Genomic DNA, 16,808 nt, shown 5'->3' with positions numbered 1-16,808 from the left:
CTTAGCATATCCAAATAAGACTAAAAATCATCACTTTAATCATCGAAAAGTCACCCAAGAATTATATATCAAAATCCCAAAATTATCCAAAAATTCCAAAATTTACACCTTGGGTCGAGTGGCTGGGTCGAGTCTTTAATCCGACCCAAGCAGTCGACCCACGCAAACCGTGCGCGAAAAACACCTTAAAAATCACATTTTTCATTTCATTCTCACTTCAAAACACCAAGCTTCATGGGAGAGCTCTAGGGCAAGGTTCTCTAAGGTCTTCAAGAGTCATTCTAGTCCATCTAACTTCAAGAACAAGTCTTCAATATTCTTGCAACATCATCTAAGGTAAAATTTCTCTTTTCCTTGCTTTACAACTTCAAAACTGAAATGTATTCTTCCAAATATCATGATTTACTTGTTAGGATTGCTAGGAAACATGTCTAGGAACTTATAGGAATGTGTTCTAGGTGATCTTACTACAATGCCATGTCTTTACAACGCTTGCTATCGATTTCATGGTTTCTTGCTAACGGTTTCTCAACTAAAAACCTTCTTTTGAAAATCTTCTCTCATTTTCAAACCACAAAGAGTTTCGCCTTCAAATCAATTCCTACATACTTGCAATGATATGAAGAACTTGCGTATCTAAATCGATTAAGCCAATTCCAAACTTCAAAAATCGCATTTTGACCTAATTTGAGATTTTTCCCCCTTTCTATGCTTGCTGAATTTTTACCTTTAATACATCAAATTGATAAGTTTTTCTCCAATAAAACATGCTAACACACTATTCTAAGTATCATGCACATGCTAGTATGCTCAAACTGAAATTTTTCCAAAATCAAAATTTTTAAAAATTTACAAAAATACCCTTCATGCTAAATTTTGAAATTCTACTAATGTCAATTCTCTTCTTGTCTTCTTACAGTTATATTGACATCATGCCTCCACGTGGACGTCGGGGGTGGAAGGAGAGGCGAGCTAGAGGTCGAGGTTCCACTTTTGGAGCCGAGAGACAAAGTTAACCACAGAGACTTATTCAGTACACCCCGAGCGGAGTACTTATATGAGGCCTTCTTTGAGCGGTGCCGCATTGAGTATGGCAGATTACTCAGGCTACGACAGCTTACCACATTTTGAATCCGTCAGAGATTCGATACGATGGAGTGGACGCATCTTTTCACTGAGGATCTTCCAGTTTATCTGGATTTAGTGAGGTTGTTCTACAGCAACCTTACATCAGTCGAGGAGGGTCGGAGATGAGGTCCATTCGAGTTGATCCTAGAGAGTCGAGTTCGAGAGACACGAATTCGATTTTCTACTAGTACACTGGCAGAGATCTTCAGGGTACCACACTATCCTTATGAGTGTGTATGGATACCGACTGGTGCAGAGATAAATGCTTTCTTACTACCACATGAGCTGCATGAGGTTTGCATCACACTTTGGAGAGATGATAGGTGCTACACACCACGGACTAGTGCACAGATGACAGATTCGGGTAGAATCATCGGTCGCATTGTGGGTCACAATATCATCCCAAAGGTAGGGCATCACGGGAGAGTATCAGTGATGGATGCTCTACTGATTTACCGCATATATCAGGGTTTCGAGATTGATCTTTCCTTCATCATCAAGAACGTCATGCTAGAGGTCGTGACGTAACCGGGCGTACGAAACCTTTGCTTCGGTCGTCTACTCACACTTATCTTCATGCATTTCGGTGTGAGGCTGGAGGATACACCAATGCAGAGACGATTGCTTGACTATGCCATCGGAACCAAGACTATTCGACAGATGCAGATTACTCAGACCGAGAGGTCAGATGATGAGGATCGTCTTAAGACTGATGAGGATGATGATGGTGATCACGATGCGGGTCCAGATACAGATGAACAGGCAAGAGATGACATTGAGATGCGTGAGGCAGATCAGGGTCATCAGGATATTCCTACATCATCACACTTTGAGACCGGAGGCCCTTCACTAACGAGTTCCGAGACTGCAGAGCTTTGTGCATAGATGCGCTCTATGACTTCCATGTTAGGGAGGATAGAGGCAAGACAGGGAGAGGATGGAGTCATAGTTGACTCAGGTTCTTTTCTATACCTGAACTTCCAAAAAGATGAGGAAACTTCTCCTTCATGTCTTCTTCCTTCTCCCAAGACGCTTCTTCAGGGGTATGGTTCTTCCACTGAATCTTCACCAAAGGGATAGTTCGATTCCTTAATTGCTTGTCCTTTCTATCCAAGATTTTAACCGGTTCTTCCTTATAAGATAAATCAGCACAAAGTCCTTCAGGTTCTTGCTGTAGTATGTGATCCAGGTTCTCAACATACTTCCGAAGCATTGAAACATGAAATACATTATGAGTCTCAGCGAGTGACGAAGGCAAAGCTAAACGGTAAGCAACTGATCCAATCCTTTCAAGAATCTCATAAGGTCCAATATATCAGGACTAAGCTTTCCTTTAATATTAAACCTCATTACACCCTTCATAGGAAATACCTTTAGAAAAACGTTCTCACCAACTTGAAATTCCAAATCTGACCTTCTTCTATTAGCATAAGATTTTTGTCTTGACTGAGCAGTCTTAATCCTTCCTCTTATCATATCTACCATTGCACTTGTAGCTTCAATCATTTCTGGGCCTAACACTTTCCTTTCTCTAGTTTCAGTCCAATACAGAGGTGTCCTACTAGTGTTTCCATATAAAGATTTAAAAGGAGCCATGCCTATTGTCAACTGATAACTATTGTTATAGGCAAACTCAACCAAAGCTAAATGTTCATCCCAATTACCACTCATATCAACAACACAAGATCTAAGCATATCTTCCAAAATCTGAATTCTCCGCTCAGACTATCCATCAGACTGAGGGTGGTGAGCAGTACTCAAATTCAACTGGGTTCCCAAAGCTTTCTGCAAACTATTCCAAAATCTTGAAGTAAATCTAGTGTCACGATCAGACACAATACTCACAAGCACTCCATGCAAACTAACAACATTGTCCACATAAAGCCTAGCTAACTTATCCATAGTGTGAGTGATCTTCATAGGAATAAAATGGGCTGATTTGGTCAATCTATCAACAATTACCCACACAGTGTCATTACCTCTACTTGTTCGAGGCAAACTAGTCACAAAGTCCAAAGTAATGTTCTCCCATTTCCAACCAGGTAAGAGTAGGGGCTGCAATAATCCAGACGGAGGTTGTCAAATAGCTTTAACACGTTGACAAGTCTCACACTTAGCTACAAAATCTTCTACATCAGCCTTCAATCCAATCCACCAAAAATGTTCTTTCAAATCCTTATACATCTTTGTACCTCCTGGATGTACGGTAAAGATCGACTGGTATGCTTTGTTCAAAATTTCCTTTTTAACTTCTTCAACTGCAGGCACACAAAGTCTTCCTTTAAACAATAAGGCACCATCCATAGATATACTAAATTCAGGGTCCAAATCAGAATTTAAAGAAATCTTCTCTATCTTCTCTTTCAATTCCGGATCCGAATCTTGCAAGGCAACAATTTGATCCCTAAGGGTGGATCTTGCTGTCATGGCTGAAAGCACAACATCTGAACTTTGTGAAACAACTTCCAATTCAAAATCTGAAATTGACTTCAACAACGACTTGCTCAAAGCATTCAAATCTAGATCCTTCTTGTTACTTTTCCTACTAAGAGCGTCCGCAACAACATTTGCTTTACCAGGATGATACTGGATATCACAATCATAATCAGAGACTAATTCCAACCATCTTCTTTGTCTCATATTTAACTCCTTTTGGGTACAGAAGTACTTTAAGCTCTTATGATCTGTGAAAATCGCAATCTTCTCACCATACAAGTAATGTCTCCAAATCTTTAGGGCAAAAACAACGGCTGCAAGTTCCAAATCATGAGTGGGATAATTCCGCTCATATTCTGTCAATTGTCTTGAAGCATAAGCTATCACCTTCCCATGTTGCATTAAAACACAACCCAAACCAATCTTAGACGCATCAGTATAGACTGTCAGACCACCAGAATTATCGGGTATTGTCAAAACAGGGGCACTTGTCAATCTATCCTTCAATTCTTGAAAATTCTTCTCACATGCGTCAGACCAAACAAACTTCTCCTCTTTCCTAGTTAGCTTAGTCATAGGAGCAGCCAACTTAGAAAAGTTCTCAATAAATCTCCTATAATAACCAGCCAAACCTAAGAAACTTCTTATTTCTGACACCGTCTTCGGTCTTTCCCACTCGGCAACTGTCTTAACCTTGTCGGGATCGACACAAATACCTTCGGCTTAAACAACATGACCAAGAAATACCACTCTTGGAAGCCAGAAATCACACTCACTAAACTTGGCATACAACTTCTTCTCTCTTAGTCTTCGCAAAGTAATACCAAGATGCTTCCGATGCTCTTCTTCGCTCTTTGAGTAAATCAAAATATCATCGATAAAGACAATAACGAACTTATCTAACACATCATAAAATACTCGATTCATCAAGTCCATAAACACAGCATGAGCACTAGTCAAATCGAAAGGCATAACTCTAAACTCAAAATGACCATATCTTGTCCTAAAAGCTGTCTTACAAATGTCACTAGCTTTCACCTTCAACTGATGATATCCGGATCTCAAATCAATCTTCGAGAACACTGCTGCACCTCTTAACTGGTCAAAAAGATCATCAATCCGAGGCAGCGGATACCTATTCTTAATGGTCAATTTGTTCAACTCACGGTAATCAATGCACATATGCATACTACCATCTTTCTTCTTAACAAACAAAACCGGGGCTCCCCAAGGCGATACACTAGGATGTATATAACCTTTATCTGAGAGTTCATTCAGCTGGTCTTGTAGTTCTTTCAACTCGGTAGGCGCCATTCTATATGGAGCTTTAGATACCGGAGCGGCTCCTGGAATTAATTCAATCGAAAATTCCAACTCTCTATCCGGAGGTAATCCTGATAAATCATCCGGAAAGAAATCCTTGAAATCACAAACAACTTCAACTTCTTCAAGTTTCTTCTTCACTTCCTTGACTTCACTTTCAGCTGTAGCACTTTCCACTAATGCACAAACTTGCATCAAAGCAGGCAAAGTCTTCTTACTAACTCTTCCTTTATCACCTTGAAACTCAAAGGCTGAATTACTACTAATCTGAAATTGAATTTTCCTCGAAGAACAAACAATTACAGCCTTATGGGCTGTCAACCAATCAATTCCAAGAATCACATCAAAATCTTTCATGTCAAGAATCACTAAATCGGCTTTCAATTTCTTCTTGCAAATCAAAATGGGACAATCTTCTATCATCTTATCTAGTTTCACAACTGATCTAGTAGGAGTACTAATCATTAAACAACTAGACAAATTCTTAGGTAATAAGTCAATCTTCCTAATGAATACAAACGAAATGAACGAATGAGATGCACCCGTATCAAACAATACAAATGCAGGAATAGAAGCGATTAACAAAGTACCTGTCACAACTTCATGACTTGCATCTTGTTCAGTACCAGATATACTAAACACTTTTCTAGGTACATGGGCAGATACACTCTTCGAACATAGGGCTGATTAGGCTTCTTGGGACAAGTACGAGCAAAATTACCGGGCTACTTACAAAAGAAACGAACCGGCGGTCCAACTGAAGGCACTACTACTGGAGGCTTCGGACCCATAGGTCTAGGGTTCACACTCACTGGCTTAGCATTTGGAACATTCGCAATTGGCTTGTTCCCACTGAATTAACGTTGCTGTCCAGCTGGTGCAAAACTAGAATTTTTGCTTACACTTCTAGGCTGAAAACTAGGAGTAGGATACGGTGTAGGCCTAATGAATCTTCTTTCCGAACAGTCAACCAAACCATTGTTCCTTGGCTGCCATGTCCTTTGCACACGCGCACTTTCCTTTTCAGTTTCTTCAATCTTCTTCGAAAGTTGAACTACCTGAGCGTAGCTCTCAATCGAAATCACAGTCAGATAAGCCTTGATTGCAGGACGCTATTCCTTGAAAAACTTCTTTGCCTTGGCACGATCTAGTCTTACAGAATCAGGGGCAAAGTAAAATAATTCTTCAAACTTCTGTTGATATTCCAATACAGACAAAGGTTCTTGAGTAAGGGCCATGAATTCAGCTTCCTTAGCGTCAGTTACTACTTTAGGGAAATAGTTCTTACAAAATGCATCCTTGAAATTTCCCCAAGTTAATCCACCAACATGCAAGGTTTCCAAAATAGGACTAGTGGAGGTCCACCAAGCATTGGCTTCTTGTTGAAGCTTCTGTTCGGCAAACAAGATCTTCTGTGCTTCAGAACACTGCAAGTGATGGAATGTTTTCTCTAATTCCCTCAGCCACTTGTTAGGGAACAAAGTTTGCTTAGTAACACCAGTGAAAGAAGGCACTTGCATCTTCAGAAAACTTTCCATCAGACGAGTATGAGGAGTTCCAGCTAACCTTTCCGCATTAGGAACTACGGTATGAGCAGTTCCATTCACACCAATACGAGTCTCAGTATGAAGAGTCATGAAACCCGTCATCATCTGGTTGAACTAATTTGACTGCTGCTACATGATGTTGCCCATGATGTTGGCAATATCACGAAAACTATTCACTTCCGGAGCATTAGGTATACCGGTCATATTATCACCATTCACATGGGTTTGCTGACCAGTGCCACCATTAGGAGTATCTCCATGAAGCACTTCTTCCTCATTTCCAGTACTATTAGAACCGATATTGCGATTCCTTAGTACAACCATTTTGCAAAAATCAAAGTAAGTCAAAAACACCGAAAATTTTCAATATACCATCAATAACCACTTAACCTTAGTCTTAGCATATCCAAATAAGGCTAAAAATCATCACTTTAATCATCAAAAAGTCACCCAAGAATTATGTATCAAAATCCCAAAATCATCCCAAAACTTCAAAATTTTACTCCTTGGGTCGAGTGGCTGGGTCGAGTCATCCAGTCGACCCAAGCAATCGACCCACGCAAACAGTGTGCGAAAAACACCTTAAAAATCACATTTTTCATTTCATACTCATTCCAAAACACAAGGCTTCATGGGAGAGCTCTAGGGCAAGGTTCTCTAAGGTCTTCAAGAGTCATTGTAGTCCATCTAACTTCAAGAACAAGTCTCCAACATTCTTGCAACATCATCAAAGGTAAAATTTCTCTTTTCCTTGCTTTACAACTTCAAAACTGAATTGTACTCTTCCAAATATCATGATTTACTTGTTATAAATGCTAGGAAACATGACTAGGAACTTATAGGAATGTGTTCTAGGTAATCTTAATACAATGCCATGTCTTTACAATGCTTGCTATCGATTTCATGGTTTCTTGTTAACGATTTCTCAACCGAAAACCCTCTTTCGAAAATCTTCTCTCACTTTCAAACCACAAAGAGTTTCGCCTTCAAATCAATTCCTACATTCTTGCAATGATATGGTGAACTTGTGTATCTAAATCGATTAAGCCAATTCCAAACTTTAAAAATCACATTTTGACCTAATTTGAGAATTTTCCCCATTTCTATGCTTGCTGAATTTTGTCCTTTAAACCATCAAATTGAGATGTTTTCCTCCAATGAAACATGCTAACACACTATTCTAAGTACCATGCACATGCTAGTATGCCCAAACTGAAATTTCGCCAAAATCGAAAATTTCCGAAAAATTACGAAAATACCCTACATGCTGAATTTTTTTAATTTCTACTAACGTCAAGTCTCTTCTTGTCTTCTTACAGCTATAAAAACATCGTGCCCCCTCGTGGACGACACATGGGTGGTTGGAAAGGTAGAGGCGAGCCCAGAGGTCAGGTTCCACTTTTGGAGCCGAGAGATGTAGTTAACCGTAGAGACCTATTCAGTACACCCCGAGCAGAGTACTTATATGAGGCCTTCTTTGAGCGGTGCCGCATTGAGTATGGTAGATTACTCAGGCTACGACAGCTTACCGCATTTCGGATCCGTCAGAGATTCGATACGATGGAGTGGACGCATCTTTTCACTGAGGATCTTCCAGTTTATCTAGATTTAGTGAGGTTGTTCTACAGCAACCTTACATCAGTCGAGGAGGGTCGGAGACGAGGTCCATTCGAGTTGATCCTAGAGAGTCGAGTTCGAGAGACACGGATTCGATTTTCTACTAGTACACTGGCAGAGATCTTCAGGGTACCACACTATCCTTATGAGTGTGTATGGATACCGACTGGGGCAGAGATAAATGCTTTCTTACTACCACATGAGCTGCATGAGGTTTGCATCACACTTTGGAGAGATGATAGGTGCTACACACCACGGACTAGTGCACAGATGACAAATTCGGCTAGAATCATCGGTCGCATTGTGGGTCGCAACATCGTCCCAAAGGCGGGGGATCACGAGAGAGTATTAGTGATGGATGCTCTACTGATTTACCGCATATACCGGGGTTTCGAGATTGATCTTTCCTTCATCATTCAGAATGTCATGCTAGAGGTCGTGACGTCACCGGGCATACGGAACCTTTGCTTCAGACGTCTACTCACGCTTATCTTTCGGCATTTCGGCGTGAGGCTGGAGGATACACCGATGCAGACACAATTGCTTGGCTATGCCATCTGGACCACACTATTCGGCAGATGCAGATTACTCAGACTAAGAGGTCAGATGATGAGGATGGTCTTGAGACTGATGAGGATGGTCTTAAGACTGATGAGGATGATGATGAGTAAGATGATGGTGATCACGATGTGGGTCCAGATACAGATGACCAGGCAGGAGATGACATTGAGATGTGTGAGGCAGATCAGGGTCATCAGGATATTCCCACATCATCACACTTTTAGACCGGAGGCCCTTCACTAACAGTTCCAGAGACTGCAGAGTTGTGTGCACAGATGCGCTCTATGACTTCCATGTTAGGGAGGATAGAGGCGAGACAGGACAGGATGGAGTCACAGTTGACTCAGGTTGTAGAGGATGTTAGAGTACTTAGAGAGCAGAGATAGTAGTCTAGATAGATTTTACTAGGATTTCCTTTTATGTTTCTCAAATGTAACTTGTTGTAGAACTTTCCTAGAATTAATGAAGTTCGCTTTTGTTTCACCGTCTTATTGTACAATATGCATTTTCTTTTGTTGTGTTAAGTGATGTTTGTTAAATCATAATTATTGTGTATTATTCAGAGTATATTATTCTTCACTTTTCAGTTTCTAATTCAAATGTTCTATTATTCAATTCTAAGAATACTTGAGTCACTTTTGGATTTATGACTCAGAAATGTTCTATCATTGTTTCTATGGTTAGGATTTCACTTGGAACTGTGGGCTCTGATACCAACCACATCCACCCAGCCGGTACCATATCTGGAATACCCGAGTGTGTGATCCACAGTCCACAAGATCCAGTAGTTAGTAAAATCAACCTCCCACATTCACAACAATATAATCAACAACAAGACTAAATCAATGTTAACAATATTATTCAAATGAATCATAGTTAAGTAACGAGATAATCATCAGAGTGCGGAAATGATACCAATAGATATATAAATCTAAAGTAGAGTGAGGCTCCAACTCCACAGTAGGGCTAATCCTGGTAACAAGAGAGACCACTCGAGGGATCCTCAAGGTAATCTTCGTAGTCGCCAACACTTTGCATATGGTACGCTTCTTCATCTTGCGCTTCCCCATATTGCGCTTCATAGCCATCAAAACCTGTAGAATAATCTAACAAAAGATATTGTACAAAAGGAGTGAGTTTCAAAAGAAACTCAGCAAGGCAAGTTATTCCATAATAGCATAAATAACATAGTATCACAAACAAAGCATAAAGTGATATGATATAAGACAGACAATGCATGTATGAATCTAACTCTATATATGATGGTCTCTATAGGCAGACATGCTTTAAGTCATAGCACCATACTTCTTTGGGTAGGTCTCATCTCACAACGCCGGTTGGTAGTGGGTCCTTCATCCATCTCGGACAATCCATGGTTGGGGGTTAAGTCACCTCTCTCTCACATCACCGTTTGGTCTAAGTATTGGCGCATGTCAGGGTAAAGCCTAGCCCAATGCAAGTCTTCTACTTAGTTACATCAACTCAGATCCAGATACGTCCATTCCTCCCCTCTCGGGATTCTTTCCGGTATCCTTCACACTAGAGTCAGCGTATCCGACTCTCTCAAATACGGACTCATCAACCCTATAGGTCATCCACATATAGTAAACGGGAAGCTCTCATGTCCTCTCACGGGTTGGTTACCGGTCTTGAACGCCCATGAGCCCAAGTTTATCCATATGCAACTCTACCCATAAATGGTCCCCACAATGTGATTCATGTCCCCTCACGGATTTAACTCACCGGTCTTGAGCACCCATGAATCCCCATTGCTACCACGGGTCGTTCGGTCTCAATACCCTTCCGAATCGGGTCTGATATAACAGGGGTATAACATAGCCAAACACTGCTAGACAAGTCCTAGGTATGAAAACCAATAATCCGGGAAAGTGTCAAAGGGCAACATTGAAAATATCCCATACTACTCCCAATGAGGTCCAAGGACAGAAATGTCAAAAGGACATTCCCCAATCCCAAATCATACCTAAACAATCACAATCATAATTCATTCATATCATCCACGACAGATATCTCATCATTTGAAAGAGTATAATAAGACAGATTAAATAAATAAGAAACATACATGAGTAAGTATTCATACATAATCAAGTACATAAATAAATAAGGAAATAAGATCCTAATGTACTTGCAGCATTCATATCATAATAGAAACTAACATAACAGTAGCAAATCTAATTAGTTCCCAATTGAGAAACTAAATCTATGCAATCTATGTTAATATGGTAACAACTTTCCTTACCTTAAATAGATTCGAATGTATTCCGTACGGACAAGAGGATGAATCCAAAGTAAGCAAATAAACCCTAGAATAGCATCACACAATCATTAGGAAGTAGTCATAAAAGAATAAGCATGAATCGAATCAAATCGGACGAAGAAAACAGATTCTGTTCTTGCAGGTTGATTGGCTGGGTTGAGTGCTCCAGTCGACCCAGGCAATCTGCCCAAGAGCAAATCCGGAAATAAAAAGAGAATCTTGATCCGAAACCTATGCTACACAAACCGGAATGCGACGAAACTTGGAGGGATTGTCTAACACAGTAGTCTAAGACTAAAAAGCATAATTTAGACATCAAACCACCATTAAAACCATTACTTACTAATTTAGAATCATAGTTTCTATTTTGGTAAAAATCATAGTTTTCATTGTAAACATGCTATGAATGAAAGAGATGAACTAGAGATGATTAGATCTCATTCTAGTACAAGAACACAATAGATCGGAGGTATGAATAATCATAAAGAAGCATCTATAATGCTAGAATGAATCAAAATAGGAATATTATCATAGTTTAAGAAGAAATCATAAGAATCATGTTAAGAATGACTGAGATGATCATAGCACAAGAGAATGAAAAGAGATTGTAAAGATATGACTACAAGGTTGTAGCATCTTCATCATAATCTCAGTTCAAAGATGAGAGTGATCATAGAAAGAATGAATCAATAATACAAAAGATTGAATACTAACCTTTAATTGAAGAACAAGAGAGAGAGCTTGCAAGTTTGCAAGGTTGGATCTTCTTCTTCACTCTTGGAGGCTTGGAGATGGTTTCCCTTCGTTCTCTAAGTGTTATGGAGGCTAGGGATAATAAAATCACGAAGTCATGGGGTATATATAGCAAGAAATTCAAAACAGAAGATTCTGTTCGAGTTCAGCATCTCTTGGTCGATTGGCTGGGTAGCATGGCCCAGTCAACCCAAGCACTCGACCCAGGCTGTCAGCAAAGCCAAAGACAGAGATTTGAGGGTCTTCCACTACTCGGAATCAAACGAAACTTTAAGCACATATTCTATAACATACCTAGCATGAAAAAATGGCTTTAAATCATATCCCACCAAGCTCTAAGGTCATCAACTAATCTTCTATTCATCAAGGTGCAGTCTCTTCCCTATATCCAACATTGTCTTTAAGTATGGGGCATCATCTTCAATCTCCATAGGTTCGGAGTCGAACACTATATCTTCTACCAATATGGCCCATGGTTGACTTTCACTTCTACTTCGGGTCTTCGGACCTACAATCAAAGAGTATCCGGGTTAAGGTTAGGGTCGGGCTTCATAGTATAAGATCCTCTATTTAGGGTTTTGATGTTCTATTTAATAGGACTTCATGCTTCTTAGCCTCTTTTGTTTCTAAAACCTCTAGAGAACGTGGGAAGCCTCTCTCAAAGCCTCTCTATGTATTGTGGAAGATCTACTTGCAAATTCTCAAGTTCTTCATCCTTGGTTCCTCATTCTGGTATTGTAATCTCTTATTATACTCTTTGATCTACTCTTCATTGATTGTTCTTCATCTCTATGACTATGATTGTGAAATCCAGCCCAAACCTAACCTAGACACCCTATATATTTTGGGTGAAGAAGGGCTTGTTTCAAGTTTGACCTTGAAGTTGGACCTTAAGTACAGTGTTGTTATCCTTGGAAGGTCCTAGGAAGTCAAGTCAGACCTCTCCCTTAGTGTAGATCCTAAGACCCAAAGTGAAAGAAGAAGCCTTTATGGGCCATCTCAGTTGAAGACATGGTGTTTAACCCAAAAAACCCATGAAAATTGATGATGGTGCTCTATACTTGGAAACCTTGCTTGATTTGGAGTTGAACTGCACATTGATGAAGGAGAGCCTGGTTGTTGGACCTAAAGCCTAGTTGGACATGGTTTGAAGGCATTCCTCAATGCTAGGTAAGTTGTATGATGTATTGTGAGAAGCCCATTCAAAGTTATTAAGGTTTGGACCATCATTTCCCTAAATTGGAGTTGTTGTTATTGTTGGTCGACTGATTGGTTGACTGGCCAATCGACCAACCAATCGATCAACAGGGTCAGCAAGGTTAAAATTGCAAATCCTGGTGATTTTAGGACTTTTTATGCTATTTAAAGAGGGGAATTCCGTGTTTTTGACTCACATCAGTTCTAAGCCTCGGAGAACGTGGGAAGAACCCTAGAACCTCTTCTCCAAAGCCAAGGAAGATCCTCAAGCATCCGTTAGAGTTTTGTCGTTGATTCTTCTTCTAAAAGGTTAGTAACCGATTCTTTTCTTCTTTGATTCATTCTTTCTTCTATACTCCTAATCTTCGATATGGAGGATTCCTGAAACCGCCCTTTCTACCTGCCCCCCGATCCCGTGTTCGGTCCGGGCCCGCGGTGGAGGGTTTTGGCCTCCGGTTGTGTCTGTTTGGAGCCGGCCCTGGCTTGCATGTCCCCTGTTATGCATTGTCAGTGTTTAAGGAAGGTCTGCGCATCGGAGAAGATTAAAATGGTTGATGTACCAAATGACCTCCTATGCACAATCCGAAGGTATTCCCCGAAACTAGACTTCTTGATTGAATTGTGGAAGAAAACCTCACTCAATTTGACCTTGTATAGCCTTTCAAATCCCTACTTGAAGTTGCTGTTCTAAACCTAAGTTTTCTGCTGAAAACATTTTGGTCGATCATTTTGGTCGATACCATCGACCAAGGACCATCGACCAAAATGTCCCAGTCTTCCAAGTTAATAATTCCATGGAATATTCCTTTTCTATTTAATATGACCTCAAGCCTTGAGCCTTTTGCAATCATTTTTCTCACCTGGGAACGTGGGGAGAGCTTCCCAAAGCAACTCCTTGGTTAGTGTGAAGGGTATCTCATCAAATACACTTAGTTTATCATTGATTCTTGCCTTCATCTTCCACACTAAGGTATGACTCTTCATTCCACTCTCTACCCTACCATTTCCTACTCTTTTCTATTGTCATCTTGCTGATGGGACATTTGGAATGGTGCTGCAACCTTGCAACCACCACTCCAAGTGCCTACTCATGCTCAATCCATGATTCCCTTAGCCATTCATTGATGCTAATGCTTATATCTCATGCCTAGCATATGTATTCCATGATTTACCTATTAACATCATACCATTTGATATCAAACTGAGCTATAGAGTGTATTATGTTCATGTTTAACATTGCCATTATGATTCCAATCGAATTTCTATTAGTTCCTCTAGCTATTGCATGCTATTCCTCATCAATGCAATCAATTCCAACTCATGCCATGATGTTTATCACTTGAACTTGATAACTCAAATTGGGGCTTTTTAATTAGACCATTGGACAAGTTTCAGATTGATCCGAACACCGGAAGACTCATTTCGGACCAAAATCCCCAAAATCCACTATTCTGCCCGAGGACTATTTTGGTCGATCATTTTGGTCGATACCATCGACCAAGACCCTCGACCAAAGTTGTTGCTAACAGCAACCTTGGTCAGTTTTGACTCAAATGACATTCGATCTTCCCGACTTCTTTTCTAACTTATTATTGATGTTTGTTTAGGGCCTTAACACTTCTATTGGACTATTCTTGGTATTCTCAATTCATCATCAACTCATCCAAGGTAAGGATGGTTATATCCATAAACATATAAGTCATCAAATATTCAACTATGCTTTATTCAAAGAATGAAATCCCTAAATTTCTTTCAATCATTATGATACTGTTACATATGTGTTAGAACAGTAACATTTAAATCTTTATACATTTGTTGTGTTACTCTATCATTTTGATTTGCTTATGTTTATAATGATTCGTTTCAATATCATGATTTGATTACTATTGTGAATATGCATTGGATGCATGAGAAATGATGAGATTTGATGTGTGATTTCTTACGTATGACTTGGGATTTGGGGGTGTCCTACTAACACTTCTGTCCTTGGGCATCGGAGGGAATAGTATGGGATGTTCTCCGATGGTGCCTATCGACACTCTCCCGAGTTATTGGATGACATACATAGGATTGTCTAGTTGTGTGGCTAGGTTCATCCTTGTCGTGTCAGACCCGAATCGGAAGGGCATTGAGACCGAACAACCCGTGGTAGTGTATGGTTGGATGGGCGCTCTAGGCCGGTAGCCAATCCGGTAGGGGACATAAACCATGCTACGAATACCTGAAAGGGGCCATTTATTGGTAGAGTTGCATATGGATAGACTTGGGCTCACGGGCGCTCAAGACCGGTAACCAATCCGTGAGAGGACGTGAGAGCTTCCCGTTTACTATATGTGGATGACCAATAGGGTTTATGAGTCCGAAATCCGGGATTTCGCTGACTCTAGTGTGAAGGATACCGGAAAGGATTGCCGGGGGCGAGGAATGGACGTATCTGAATCTGACTTGACCGACTGAGTAGATGACTTGCATTGGGCTAGGCTTTACTGTGACATGTGCCAGTACTTGACCAATTGGTGATGTGAGAGAGCGGTGACCGATCCCCTTACCATGGTTTTTGATGACTTTCTCTTCCTCGGGCATTCCCAAGATATGGAAATGGGAGAGTGACTGACGACTCAGAGAAGTACGGTGCTATGACTTAAAGCATGTCTACCTTAGAGACCAGCATTCATAGAATTAGGCTCATATCTGCATCATATGTTCCATATCACATTGCATTATTATATGTTCTGAATGTGTATGATTTCTAATTATGGAATAACTTCCTTGCTGAGTTCTTCGAACTCATTCCTTTTGTGCAAATGTTTTAGATTACATTCCAGGTACCGAAGATTACGATGGCACCTCCTATGAGGCGGACTATGATTCCACATACTACCCTCCGGGTAGTGGTGTCGGTGAGGATTCGTATATTGAAGCCGAGGAGGATTATTATTCGCACCAGGGTTAGCCCCACAGTTGTGCGGGAGCGGCAGTGCTGGGTTTACTTCATCCGTACTATTGAGGAGACTACCATTAGTATAGAAGAAACCCTAGCATAGTGCCCCATTCCCCTGGTGTATTAGTGGAACCTTGGATTTTGTAATTAACTTGTCTTTGAATTATTCCGGTGATACTTGGATATGTAACTAACTTGATTTAATACTTTTCCGCTGCTCTGAGAGGGTAACTACCATACCTTCTCACCCTTTATGATTTTGATCATACCTTATTTATTATCTATATTCCGCACTCTGATTTAGTTAATCTTGTCTTATTCATGATACTTGATATTAGCTGTTTTACCATTGATTATTATTGTTCATGATTGTGTTACCGTGTATGTGGGAGGCATGGACCTCAGATCATTGATCCTTGGACTGTGGATCACATCCCGGGTATTCCAAATGGGGTACCGGCTGGGTGGATGTGACAACTGTAATGGCCTCTTTTTTGTTTATCCTAGCCATATAGTGAATCCCCCATTCACTCTATATTCTTGAACCATATGGTGATGTTTTTGTTTCTTGATTTTACCTGAATTCTTGATTACTCCCTTGTATTGTTTTTCCTACAAAGTTTATGATTGTGGGAAAGGTCTCATACCATTACCATGACCTTCCCTTGTGTCATGATTGAGGGGTTGATCCCTAATGTTCCTTGGACCATTGGAAACCAAAAGTAGGGAGATTTTGAGAGGAAACCCTTGGGTAACACTCATGAGAGGGTAACCAATTTGGTTAAAACCATTGTTTATGTTAACTTGGTGGATCCTTCCCAATGCCATTCTTGATTTTGAAATACTAATTCTATGTTTCCCTTACCTTCTCTGAACCTACCTTGGGTTATTTTGTGAGAGTTGATTTTGGTAACCCTCATGAGAGGTAACCAAATTAGGAAACCCTAATCCTTTATTAATTGTGGGTTCATCCCCAAAGTTTTTCTTGATGTGATTTCTTATTCTTTATTCCCTAGGGTGAATCTTT

General features: G+C 40.3%; 1 pseudogene; it reads right to left on the bottom strand.

Moving 5' to 3' along the window:
* Window positions 1–16,808, bottom strand: part of LOC149024390 (uncharacterized) — an 82,343-nt pseudogene that overhangs the window by 31,231 nt on the left and 34,304 nt on the right.

The sequence above is a fragment of the Hakea prostrata genome, chromosome 2, assembly GCF_041222555.1.
Source record: "Hakea prostrata isolate BN-2017 chromosome 2, UWA_Hpros_2, whole genome shotgun sequence".
Taxonomy (NCBI): Eukaryota; Viridiplantae; Streptophyta; class Magnoliopsida; order Proteales; family Proteaceae; genus Hakea; species Hakea prostrata.
Note: the sequence above shows the minus strand (reverse complement) of the source record. Positions and strands in the feature narration are given on the sequence as shown.